Source organism: Eublepharis macularius, chromosome 5 (assembly GCF_028583425.1).
Source record: "Eublepharis macularius isolate TG4126 chromosome 5, MPM_Emac_v1.0, whole genome shotgun sequence".
NCBI classification, from domain to species: domain Eukaryota; kingdom Metazoa; phylum Chordata; class Lepidosauria; order Squamata; family Eublepharidae; genus Eublepharis; species Eublepharis macularius.
The window spans coordinates 87,181,799-87,194,885 of NC_072794.1; the positions used below are offsets into that span (position 1 = coordinate 87,181,799).

At 41.3% G+C, this 13,087-nt stretch overlaps 1 protein-coding gene across 1 annotated transcript in view; it reads left to right on the forward strand.

The window, feature by feature from the left end:
- Positions 1-13,087, forward strand: part of RAB3B (RAB3B, member RAS oncogene family) — a 158,054-nt gene that overhangs the window by 123,269 nt on the left and 21,698 nt on the right. The window lies entirely within an intron of this gene.

The following is a 13,087-nucleotide window of genomic DNA, read 5'->3' on the forward strand; positions in this document are numbered from 1 at the left end:
GTACAGCAGCCAGAGGTTGTGCTCACCATGAATGCTTCCTTGGAAGGATGGGGTTCTCACTGTAATAATGTTTATGTTAAAGGCACATGTTCAATGGAGGAAAAGTTCTTCCATATTAATGTTCTTGAGTTACAAGCTACTATGCCCTTACCTACTTTTCCGATATGGTTTACCACAAGAGTGTCCAGGTCTTAACAGACAACACTTTAGATAAGTTAAATGTGAACAAGTGGCATGGCACTGCCTCCAGTTTCTTATGTATGGAAGCTATTCGCATATGGGATTGGTTATAACCGAAAACATCACCTTGCAAGCGATTCATATTGTGGTCTCTAACAATTAGAGGAAAGATTGGCTCAGCAGGTTGGGAAGCTCAAACCACAAATGATTGTAGCAGATATGTATATCCAACAGGTTTTTTTCACACAATGAGGCTTCCCAGACATTCATCTGTTTGCCACCAAGACCAGCTCCAAGGTGCTGCTTTTCTATTCAAGGGGTGGGGTGACATAGGCCGAATCCACATTACCTCCGTGCGTCCCAGTGCTGCACTAAATGTCCATGAAACACCCGGAAGTATAGCGTCTTTCAAGCGCGATTTCTGAATCGCGCTTGAAAGACGCTATACTTCCGGGTGTTTCGCGGACATTTAGTGCAACACCGGGACGCGCGGAGGTAATGTGGATTCGGCCATAAGGTCACTTGGGGATGCTTTTCAGATATCCTAGACAGGGATGTTCTTTTGTGTGTTACTTGTGTTACTTCTGCTTAACAAAGTGATCTGCAAAATACAAGTAGAAGAGATCACCTGTTTTCTCATAGACCCCTTCTGGCCATGTTAGATATGGCTTCAGATCCCAAAACAGCCAGGGGCAAATCCTTCAGGAAGGGTAAAAATAAAGATCCAGGTAACTACCGACCGGTCAGCTTGATTTCTATACCTGGAAAAGTTTAGAACAAGTACCTCAGTCAGTCCTTGAGCATTTAGAAAGGATGGCTAAGAGCCAGCATTGGTTTCTCAAGAACAAATCATGTCAGACTAACCTTATCTCTTTTTTTGAGAATGTACTACTTTGCTGGATCAGGGGAATGCTGTAGACATAGTTTATCTTGATTTCAGTAAGACTTATGATAAGGTTCCACATAATACTCTTGTTGACAAATTGGTAAAATGTGGTTTTGTTCCTACTACTGTTAGGTGTATCTGTAATTAGTTGACAGATTGCACCCAAAGAGGGCTTGTTAATGGTTCCTCATCCTCTTGGAGAAGAGGGACAAGTGGAGTGCCTCAGGGATCAGTTTTGGGACCTGTTTTGTTCAACATTTTTATAAATAATTTGGATGAAGGAATAGAGGGAATGCTTATTAAATTTGCAGACAATACTAAATTGGTAGGGGTAACAAATATGGTAGAAGACAGAGGCAGGATATAGGATGTTCTTGACTGGAAAACTGGGCTAAAGCAAATAAAATGAATATTAATGGAGATGTGATCTGCATTGTAAAGTTCTGTATTAGGCTGGAAAAATCAAATGCATAATTATAGGATGGGGGAGACTTGTCTTGGCAGTGGTATGTGTGGAAAGAATCTAGGGGCCTTAGTAGACCATACACTGAACATGAGTCAGCAGTGTGATGTGGTAGCTAAAAAGGTAAATTCTATTTTAGGGCTGTATCAACAGAAGTATAGTGTCCAGATCACACAAAGTAATAGTATCACTCTATTCTGCTCTGATTTGACCTCACCTAGAGTATCGTGTTCAGTTTTGGGCACCACAATTTAAGAAAGATATAGACAAGCTAGAACATGTCCAGTGGAGGGCAACAAAGATGGTGAGGGGTCTGGAGACCAAGTCCTATGAGGAAAGGTTGAAGGAGCTCGATATGTTTAGCCTGGAGAGGAGACGACTGAGGTGATATGATAACCATCTTCATGTACTTGAAGGACTATCATATAGAGGATGGTGTGTGGAGTTGTTTTCTGTTGCCCCAGAAGGTCAGATTAGAACCAATGGGTTGAAATTAAATCAAAAGAGTTTTTGGCTAAACATTAGGAAGAACTTCCTGCCAGTTACAGTGGAACAGTCTTCTGCAGGAAGTGGTGGGCTCTCCTTCTTTGGAGGTTTTTAAGCAGAAGCTAGATGGTCATCTGACAGCAATGCTGATTCTGTGAACCTGGGCAGATCATGAGGGGGAGGGCAGGAAGTGTTACATCAGTGCTTAGTTCTCGTGGCCCCTCTTTACACGCTTAGGGTAATGTCGATCACCACTTTGGGGACAAGAAGCAATTTTCTCCAAGCCAGTTTGACCAGGGATCCTGGAGGTGTTTTGCCATCTTCTGGGCATGGAGCAGGGGTCAATGGGTGTGTGTGGAGGAGGTAGTTGTGAATTTCCTGAATTGTGCAGCAGGTTGGACTAGATGACCCTGGAGGTCTCTTCCAATTCAATGATTCTATGATTCTAAGTATATGTACTTACCTTTAAGACCTGCTCTGCTTTGATCAGATACTGTACCATGTCCTGGACAGGTTGCATCTCACAGTGTTACTAGGCTTGTGGTTTTCCAGTGAAGTAGCACACATCTTTCTCAATGCCAGAAGACCGTCCACTAGGTGGTTGTATGGTTATACATGGAACGGATTTGTTCAAGGGGCTGATAGCAAGATTTTTCTCAATACTTGTATGTTGTCTGCAATTTTGACTACCTTTTCTCCTAGTGGACTTCAGGAGTGGACACATCATCTAGAAAGGTTAATTTAGCCACAATTTCAGCTTTTCACACAAAGATTGATGGTAAAACTATGTTTTCTCACTATATGGCTAAACTGTTTCTGAAGGGATTGTACAGTCTGCATCCTCCTAGATTCCATATTGTACCTCAGTGTTCTTTATTTATGGTGCTGATTCTTTTAATGTTAAAGTCGTTTGAGCCCATGGCAACATGTTTTTTAGCCTTGTTAGCAAAGATGGCTTTTTTGTTGGCTGTTAAGTCAGCCCAGGAGAATTAGTGAGTTACAGGTCTTAAGAACAGAGTCCCCTTTTATGAAGATTTATGCAGAAAGAGTAGTTATATGTCTGAGTTTACAGTTTCCTAAAAGTAGTGTCTAAATTTCATGTATTTCAAGAAATTGTTCTTCCAGTATTTTTTCCCGCTTCCACATCAACAGCAGAATAAACAGTGCACAGTGGATGTTAGGAGAGCTATTCTGTTTTATTTGGCCTGAACAAAACCATTTCAAATAGATAATTAGTTGCTTGCTATTCTGGCCCTAACAAGGGCAAGGCAACATTCTGCAGTCTTTTTAAATGACATCTCTCCACCTCCAATTGTGAGTAGCTTGCTAGTCTCACAGTGTGGGACTGCACTGAAGACTAAAGATGAAAACAGAGTTGTGCTTACCTGTAACTGTTGTTCATTGTGAGCCCTCCTCCTCCACCGGGTCCAACATCCACCAGTCCAGCATCCTGTCAAGGGCTCCCATAGGCCTCAAATAATGGGGTGCTGGATCAGGTTGCCTCAGCCTCAGTCCTTGGTGTTGCCTTTGGGGACTGGTTTCTGCCTGGAAAATGCACTCTCTCTATCAGTAGCACCACTGCATCTCTTCCCTGACCTGCCCATGGATACCTCCTCCTATCCCTTCCCTCACCTCCAGCTCTACCTCCAACCCCTTTTTGCAGGAAGAGGCCAATCCCAGGGCCAGGGATTAGAGCACTGCCTGAGGGGAAGTCCTACCACTGGTCCTACCTTTCTCCAGTCCCCTTATGCATCTCAGTAGGGCAGGGAGAGGCTGGGCCGTGCCTCCGTGGCCCTTCCACAATTCAGCATTCCCTACCTGGCTAGAGAGTGGGTGGGTGCTCTGGAGACAACTCACATCCTTGCCCAGTTTCAGGCCAATGCTGGGCTAGCATCACAAAGCTACCTTGTGCTGGTGCCAGTCCATCAACATCAGTTAGCACCTGTCACCTGCTGGCTGATGTGTCCTGCAGCCAGCCCTTCATGGCCTGCTCTCTGCTCCCCTCTACTGGTGACTGGTGGCTCGTTGCCAGCAGCCACATCCTGCCAATTGCTCACGGTCCCCTTTCTCCAGCTTGTCATTGCTGCCCCCGGTTTTCTCATTGCCCTGGGTGAGTTAAGCGACTTGTCTCCAGAGGGCTGGTGGTCTGGGCTGTGGTGGGGAGTAGCTGGGAGGTGGCCCCTGTGTGGGGCTGTCTGGGCATGGAGAGGTGGGACCCAGTGTCAGCCTGGAGACCATCACTAAACATTCATCTAAGTGATCTGTGCAGGCACACATTCCCTTTCTCCTGCCCTGCTGTGAGCTTTCTCTGCTTTCAGTTGAGGTAGAGGGTTTTGCGATGGCAGAGGAGAAATGAGGGAGAGGGGGTGACTCCCCCTCCATATCACATGACCATTTTGGCAGGAAACAGTTCCAGCGCACAGTCTGAAGAGGGAGGCGCCCTCCCTCACAAGCTTTTAAGCTAGAGGGTATCATTCTGAGCAACCGGCATGTACAAGCTCAGTCCCAGTGTGTCTCTGCACAGAAGACCTAGATGAACTATAGGTAAGCACAAGCAACTCTGTTTTATTTAGTTATCTCAGAAAAGAATAAGAGGCACCATAACTCTGCAAAGCAACTTTGACATGGTACAAGGATGCTGTATTCTAATAAAGTACTGTTAAGTTTGTGACACGTAAGAGTCTTGATTTGTTCTTTGGTACAAACAACACACCTGCAAAAATCAGATTAAGAAGTTACAAGGGAGAGAAGAACAAGAAGGAATAATTGCACCACCTATACAAACCAGGAACCCCAACTCCTATTTCTGGGCTCTGAGCACAACCACTCCAGACCTTAGGCAGAAGAAAGGTTCTTGTTCTTTGGTTTTGTGAGACTTTTCAGTCTCTGGGTTCTCTCAGGATGTCCCCACGTACAACTCATGAATCCAGACACAGGCTTAAATAAAAACTCAGTTTATGGACTAAAGTTCTCTAACCCACATAAACACAATGAGATACATTTTGACTCTTCTCTCCTTTCTCCTCCTGATCTCTTCTGCATCTCTGTCCCCTCCCAAGGGAGAGCTTGCTTCATTTTTTCATTTATCCCAGTGGTAACAAACACAAAAGGCACAATCCATCAATCCAATGCTGTGCACATTTACTCAGAAATAGCCTCAAGTGTGTTCTGTAAGACTTGCTCCAAAACGTGTGCATATTACTAAGGCTCAAAGGGCACCTTTTATTAAAAAAATTGCAGCCAAATTATTCTATTGTTGGCGTTAACTGTCAGCTTCAGTAAATAACAGCAGTTCTGTTTAATATTTATGTATGAGATTGTGCTAATTATGCACAAAGCTTATCTATTACCAGAAACTATACATCACTACCATCTTTGTGGCAGTCTTTTGTCCAAACTTGAAATGCTGCAACAGCATTTCCAGCAGTGGAACTTTTAATATCTTTCTGATTCAAAACATCTGCTACTGATCCAGCATACTTAGATACCAGATTCAGCTGTATGCACATCTCATACTCCTTCAAAAAGCTCAGATCTCTCAAAAGCCCCACATTTCAGAATTTCTAACTAGTAGTCTCAAATGACTGGGCTGTGTGGCAAAATTGTTCTTAACATAGCTATCTTGAAGCAGTGAGCACATTTTTTATGTCTCCAAAAACTGATAATGTTAAGCACAGATTCACGTTGGTGGCTTACTTTATGAGCAGTCATGTCAGTTCAGCAAAAGAGGAAAATATTTTCCACGCTAGAGTGCTACCAGTGTAGCTGGCCAGGAGGAGCTTCTTGATTCAAGGCAGTCAATGACACTAGGGTTCACTTGGACCTATGAACCATCAGGTTCTACCCTGGTTTTTCAGTTTGATCAGTTTCCTGAGATAGGACTAAATTGTTATATGTTTCACCTTTTACCTGGCTGTTTGCTTTGGCCATGCCCTCGGGCTTCCTGCTTTGATAAACCATAGCAGCTATTCCTAAATGATGGAAGCAAATACACAGGAGCTTTAAGAGAAGGACACTATGCTTCCACTACTGTAATCTTTTTTTTAAAAAACCCTTTCCTGGGAATAAGTACCATTGAATAAAATGGGACTAACTTCTGAGTAGACCTGCTTAGGATTGCTCTTTAAGATTCTTTGTTTATACCCATAAAGTTAGAAGAGAACAAAAGGCTTGGCCATCTCCTGTAGACCACAGAACATCACAAACCTTTGGTTTCCTCATTATTGGCCAAGGAATTAAATGTAAAAACTCCACATTTTTAAATTCACCTTCTGAGTGACCATTTTGAGGATGGTATTATTTCTTTTTCTTTTTTTTTTTTTTTTTGAAAAATTTTTTATTGGGTTAGAGCATTATTATTTTTACATTACATTCAATTTTCCCCTAATTTTTCGTTTCTAACCCCCTCCCTTTCCCCCCCTTTTGTTGACTTCCAACAGCTTTCCCACCCTCTGTCCCTTTTCCCTTACTTCTATAAAATTCATCTGTCTAAAACAAATATACATTCTCCATTATATTAAGCAGTACATCTTTAACTCCTTTACTTATTATACACCCAAACCGTATGTCTTTAGATAACCAATTTATCCCATTTTCCAGTTTTGAATATTTCTATATATCATAAACCTATACATCGTAAACCATAAAAATTTCCCACATTTAAATCAAACAATTTGATTTATTCTCTATATATTACTCATTTCATCTTTTTATGGTAATTCTATCTAACTTATCACATAATCAATCAATTTAACTCTTCTATGCATTCAGTTTGGTGCATATAAATCTTATCCGAGAAAGAAAATATTGTTAGTTACTCAATCCTCATGTTTAAACCTTATCATTAATTATTCTCTATCAGTATTCTATCACTTAATCTTTACATATCTATATATATCTCGATCAATTAATCTAACTGCTTATAAATTCACATTTCTCTTCCTCCCCCGGTAAAGTCACCCCTCTCTTTTATACTTTTATTATACTTCAGTAGTTCTCAAACTGCCACAGTTTTCCTCCCACCTCCCATTTCTTCTCCAGATATTGTTTCAGCTTCTCCCAGTCTGTGTTAAACTGCCCTGAGTCCAGATCTCTCAGTTTTCTTGTCATCTTGTCCATTTCAGCCATGTACAGCAATTTGTAGATCCAATCTTCAATAGTTGGCACTTCTTGTACTTTCCATTTCTGCGCATACAAAAGTCTAGCTGCTGCAGTCATATAAAATATCATCGTCCTATGATGGGCTGGGATTCCCTCCATTCCCAAGTTTAGCAGCAGGAGTTCTGGGTTCTTATTTATTTGAAACTGTAAAATTTCACTCATTTCTCTTATTATTTCCCCCCAGAACTGCCTAGCTACCTCACACGACCACCACATATGATAGAGGGAGCCCTCATGTTTCTTACATTTCCAGCATTTGTTAGATGTATTCAAATTCCCTAGCGCAATCTTCTTTGGTGTCATGTACCAACGATAGATCATTTTGAAAATGTTCTCTTTAATATTAATACATGTCGTTGTCTTCATTGTAGTTTTCCACAAGTATTCCCATGCCTCCATTGTTATTTCTTTATTAAAGTTTATAGCCCATTTCACCATCTGTGTTTTAACTATCTCATCCTCAGTATACCATTTCAACAGTACTTGATATACCTTGGATATTCTTTTCTTGTCTTCTTTAAGAAGGGTCTGCTCTAGTTCCGAGTTCTCTGTTCGTATGCCCCCTTTTGCAAAGTCCGAGTTGTATAAGTCTCTAATCTGTCTATACTGAAACCAATCATAGTTAGGTGATAGTTCCTCTTGCGTCTTTATTCTAAGTTTAGATACTTCAATCTTAGTTATTTCTTTGTATGTTAAACATTGTTGTTCATTATCCACAGCTCTCGGATCTATCACCTCATATGGAACCACCCACAAGGGGGTTCCTTCTTGTAAGTAAGTTCTGTACTTCTTCCAGATTGTATATAGACTTCTCCTTACAAAATGATGCAGGAACATCGAGTTGACCTTTACTTTGTCATGCCATAGGTATGCGTGCCATCCAAAAATTTTTTTATATCCCTCTAGGGCTAATAGTTTCTTATTCTTTAATGTCATCCAGTCTTTTAGCCAAACTAGGCAGATTGCATCATGGTAAAGTCTCAGATTGGGCAGTTGCATTCCGCCTCTCTCCTTTGCATCTTGTAGAACTTTTACTTTCACTCGAGGCTTCTTGCCTGCCCAAACAAAATCTGATATTTTCCTCTGCCATTTTTCAAATTGTTTAGAGTCTCTGATGATTGGTATTGTCTGTAACAAAAACATTACTCTTGGTAACACGTTCATCTTAACTGCTGCAATCCTGCCCAACCATGACAAATTCAGTCTATTCCACTTGATCAAGTCTCTCTCTATCTGAGTCCATAATTTTTCATAATTATTCTTGAACAAATCTATATTTTTTGCAGTCAGCTCAACTCCCAAATATTTCACTTTACTAGTTACTTCACAGTCCGTTGTTTCCATTAACAATTGTTGTTTCTGCTTAGTCATGTTTTTACATAGTATCTTTGACTTCTTTTTGTTAATGAAGAAACCTGCCAAATCACCAAACTCCTTGATCTTATCTATCACTTTTGGCATGTTCTCCAATGGATCTTCTACAATTAACATTATGTCATCTGCAAATGCTCTAACCTTGTATGAATAGTCCTTTATTTTTATTCCTCGTATTTCCTCATCTTGTCGTATTTGTATCATCAGAATCTCCAATACTAAAATGAACAACAATGGAGATAACGGGCAACCTTGTCTTGTTCCTTTACTAATCGTCAATTTCTTGGTCAATTCATCATTCACTACAATTGCTGCAGTCTGGTCTCTATAAATTTCTTTAATTGCTCTGATGAATCTTTCTCCCAATTGTAGCTTTTCCATAGTGGCAAACAAAAAGTCCCAGTTTAAATTGTCAAACGCTTTTTCAGCGTCTACAAAGAAGAAACCAACCTCTTTATCACAACGCTTGTCATAGTATTCAATAGCATTGATCACTGTCCTTAAATTGTCTCTTATTTGTCTGTCCGGCAAAAAGCCTGCTTGTTCTTCCTCTATGACTTCCGAGAGCCACCCCTTCAGTCTCTCCGCCAATATCTTCGCAAAAATTTTGTAATCATTGTTAAGTAATGATATAGGCCTGTAATTTTTCACGTTAGTCAGATCTTGGCCCTCTTTTGGGATCAATGATATATTCGCTTCGCTCCAAGTGTCTGGAATTCTTTGATCCCTGAAAACTCCGTTCATCACCTCTTTTAGGAATGGTGCCAGTTCGTTGGCCATTGTCTTATAAAATTTAGCCGTAAGTCCATCTGGCCCTGGCGCCTTTCCTAGATTTGCGGATTGTATTGCCTTACTTATTTCTTCATCAGTTACTTCACTGTTCAACTTGTTTCTCCAAGCTTCCGAAATCTCTGGAAGTTTAGTTTTCTCCAAATATGATGCTATTGATTCTTTGGTTACTTCTTTTTTATTATACAGCTTCGCATAGAATTTATAGAAGGCTCTACTAATGGTAGTCTGCTCCAGGTACGTTTTATTTTCTTCACAGATTTTATTTATTATTTTCTTTTCCCTTTTCTTCTTCAATTGCCATGCCAAATATTTCCCAGGTTTATTAGCACCCTCAAAAGCTTTTTGATTCAGTCTTTTAAGGTTCCACTCCAATTCTTTATTACTCATTGCTGTTAACTGTTCTTGAAGAATTTTGATTTCCTGATATATTTTCTTTTTCCCTGGTCTCTTTTTTAACTGTGCTTCTTTGGCCTTTATTTTCTCCTCAATCTCTTGTCTCTTCTCCTCTTTCTTTTTCCTTGCTCTGCCATTTAAGTCCATTAGTATGCCCCTTACAACCGCCTTGTACGCGTCCCAAACTTTACTGGTTGGTACTTCTTTATTCACGTTGTATTGTATAAAAAACTTAGTCTCTCTTCTCAATGTTTCCATATTCTCACTTTCCTGTAACAAGTCCTCATTTATTCTCCAGGCTTTCCTTTTTCTCCTTTTTCCAAATTTCCACATAATTGGGTTGTGATCTGAGCCTACCATCGGCATTATTTCTACCTCCTTAGTCCATAACGCTAAGTCCTTTGAGGCCCAGATCATATCAATTCTTGATAATGTAAGATGCCTTGCAGAATAAAAAGTAAACTGTCTGGTTTTAGGATATTCTCTCCTCCATACGTCTTCGAGAGTCTCTTGTTGAATCAACTCAAAAAAAAGCTTTGGCAATAGTCCTCTTTTCTTTTGTGCTTTTGTAGTCTTTTTGTCTAGTTCCAAATCTGTCACTCCATTGAAATCTCCAGCAAGAATTATCTGGTCATATACAAGATCGTCTAGGTGCTTCCTTAAGTCCTCAAAGAAGCTTTCCTTTGCACCGTTAGGTGCATAAAGTCCGACTACCAACACTCTCTTTAAGTTCCAATTACATTCCACTGCTACAAATCTAGCTTCCACATCTCTCATAACAAGTTTTGGCTGCAGCTCCTCTTTTATATACAACACCACTCCTCTTTTTTTCTTGTTGGAAGCCGCTACAAATTCTTTGCCCAATTTTCCAGATTTTAAATATTTTACATCCTGTTTTCTAATATGGGTCTCCTGCAAACAAACAATATCACATTTTTGTTTTAATAGCCAATGAAAAATATTTTTTCTCTTATTCGGTGAGTTTAGTCCATTTACATTCCAAGATAATACTTTACACTCCATATTCATGGTTTTGTTGGTAAGTCTTTTTCATTGTCCTTGATAAATCTCTCCATCTCCCGCTCAGATCTGATGCGTTTTTTTGCCCCTCCAAACTCAAAGGACACTCCTTCCGGTAACTCCCATCTGTATCTGATATTCATGTCCTTCAAAGTCTGAATTAGCACTCTATATTTTTTCCTGTCCAATAACACTGATCTGGGCAGTTCCTTCATTATAATAATCGTCTTGCCATCAATCTCCAATGGATCTTGAAATTGTTTTGTCACAATCCTCTCTTTCATATTTCTAGTTGTAAACTGCACAATCACATCCCTTAGTAGTTTCCTCTGGGTTGCAATTCTCGAGTTCACACGATACGCCACATCTAGGATAGCCACAATTTCCTCCTCCTCCTTCCCCAGGTAATCAGCCAACACCTCAGTCATCTGTTCTTGCGCTGACTTCCCTTCCACTTCTGGCAGACCACGAAAACGAAGCTGCTTCTCCATGTGTTTAGTTTCTGCAACTGACATCCTCCCCTTCACCAGCCTCATCTCTGTTTGTTGCGTGTCTATTAAATTCTCCATCGCGTCTTCTACTGTTTTAACTCTCTGCTGCGTTCCTTGTAATTCACTGCTAATCGTTTCCACGCCTTTTTTCACTTCTGACAGCTCCGACTTTACTGTCTGTGTAACTTCCTTGACCTCTTTAATAAGCTCCAATTTCGTGTCCTTAAGTTCTTTCATCATGTCTATAAGTTTTTTGTCCAAATTTTCTATTGCCGATTGCCACTCTTTTTTCGACATCGTGGGGCTTGCTTTAGCTCGCTCCCACGAATCTGCTCTCTTCCTCAGCTCCGTGGCGTATAATTAAACGTTTTCCTTTTTTTTAAATGTCCCAATCTTTGCCAAAATTAATTTTTTATATCCAAAATGTCGGGCGTCTTTTCTCTATGGTTTCTCTATGTTATTGTAATCCAAGATGGCCTACTTCCTCTTCCGCTGAAGCCACGACCCTTCCACTTTCAAAGATGGCGATTCCCCACTTCCTGTCCTTTGGCAAGGGCCGCTTCCCTCCAGCCACTCTATTGTTGTTACGCACTTCCTGTCTCCCGTCTTCCCACAGCAGGTCTCGCGATGGTGTCTTTTTCCCACAGCTCCAAAACCACAGGTATTCAAAACAATAGTCCGATTTTTGTAATAACTTCTTTAAACTTAGTCTCTTTTAAAATACAACTCCTGCCGAGTCTTCACCTCCTTTTCACTAGTCTGTTGCAGTTTAAAAATCTACTTTCTTTCCTCTCTGTTTTTGTCAATCTGTCCCGTTTCAAGAGATAGCGATCTTTACCTTCTCTTCAACTTTCTCGGGTTGTAATCGCTGTTTCGATCTTAAATTCTCCTCTCGACTTCCCTCCCCGATCGAAGCTTGGGTATGTAGGTCTTATGCCAGCCGAATTGGCCCCAAAATTGCCGCAGAGATTATAGCCGACCCGTCGCAAGGTGGGACCTCAAGGATCGGGGGGGAGACTCCTTGTGTAGAGCCCCCCCTCGTCCGAGATCTAGCTCACCCTAGGGTCTTGAGCGTTCTTTGCCTGCTCCCCGCCTGAGAGCAGTCGGCCGCGGGTTATTTTCACCCCTCCGGCCGGTTAAAACGGCAATCCGGTCAGCTCCACAAATGGAGCTGCGTTAGACCTCCATGAATCCCAAACCGGAAGTCGAGGATGGTATTATTTCTGATTTGAATAACCCCAATCAATCACATTTTGTAGTCTCCAAACAGTACAAAACTGAGTATTTCATGCAACATCATTTTACTTTTCTGTAACGCTTAATTTTTTAAGCTATTAGTCCTCATTGAGGAAGGGAATTGAAGAATCTTAGGTATTTTCTACTCAAAGATTCAAAAATTAGGAAGAAAAAAAGAACAATTAGAGATGTCAAGAGATTTGGGTTGTTGATTCGTTTTCGTTTTCCCGGCCATGTCGGACGTTCCTGTCCGCAGGTCTGGGGGGAACTGTCTGAGCAGCCTGACTGGGCGGTTGACCCGCGAGGGTTAACCTCCAGGACTCCCAGTGAGGGAGCCTGGATCCGGGGCGCTGCGGGAAGAACCCTCTGGAAGTAATGCAGGGGGTAAATTGCCCGCTTGCTCCAACGGAGGCCGGCAGACTTGCGCAGCACCGCGTGTGCTGCCGGGCCATGGAGAACGGCAATAAGCAGATTTAAGGTGAAAGCCTGTAAGTAAGCGAATCCCTTCTGATTCTTAAGCGTATGTGAAGGATTGGTGGGAGCTGAAGCTAAGGAGGCGCGGATTTCTTCCCCCTTTACCGAGTTTCGGAACTCAGTTGGCGTCCC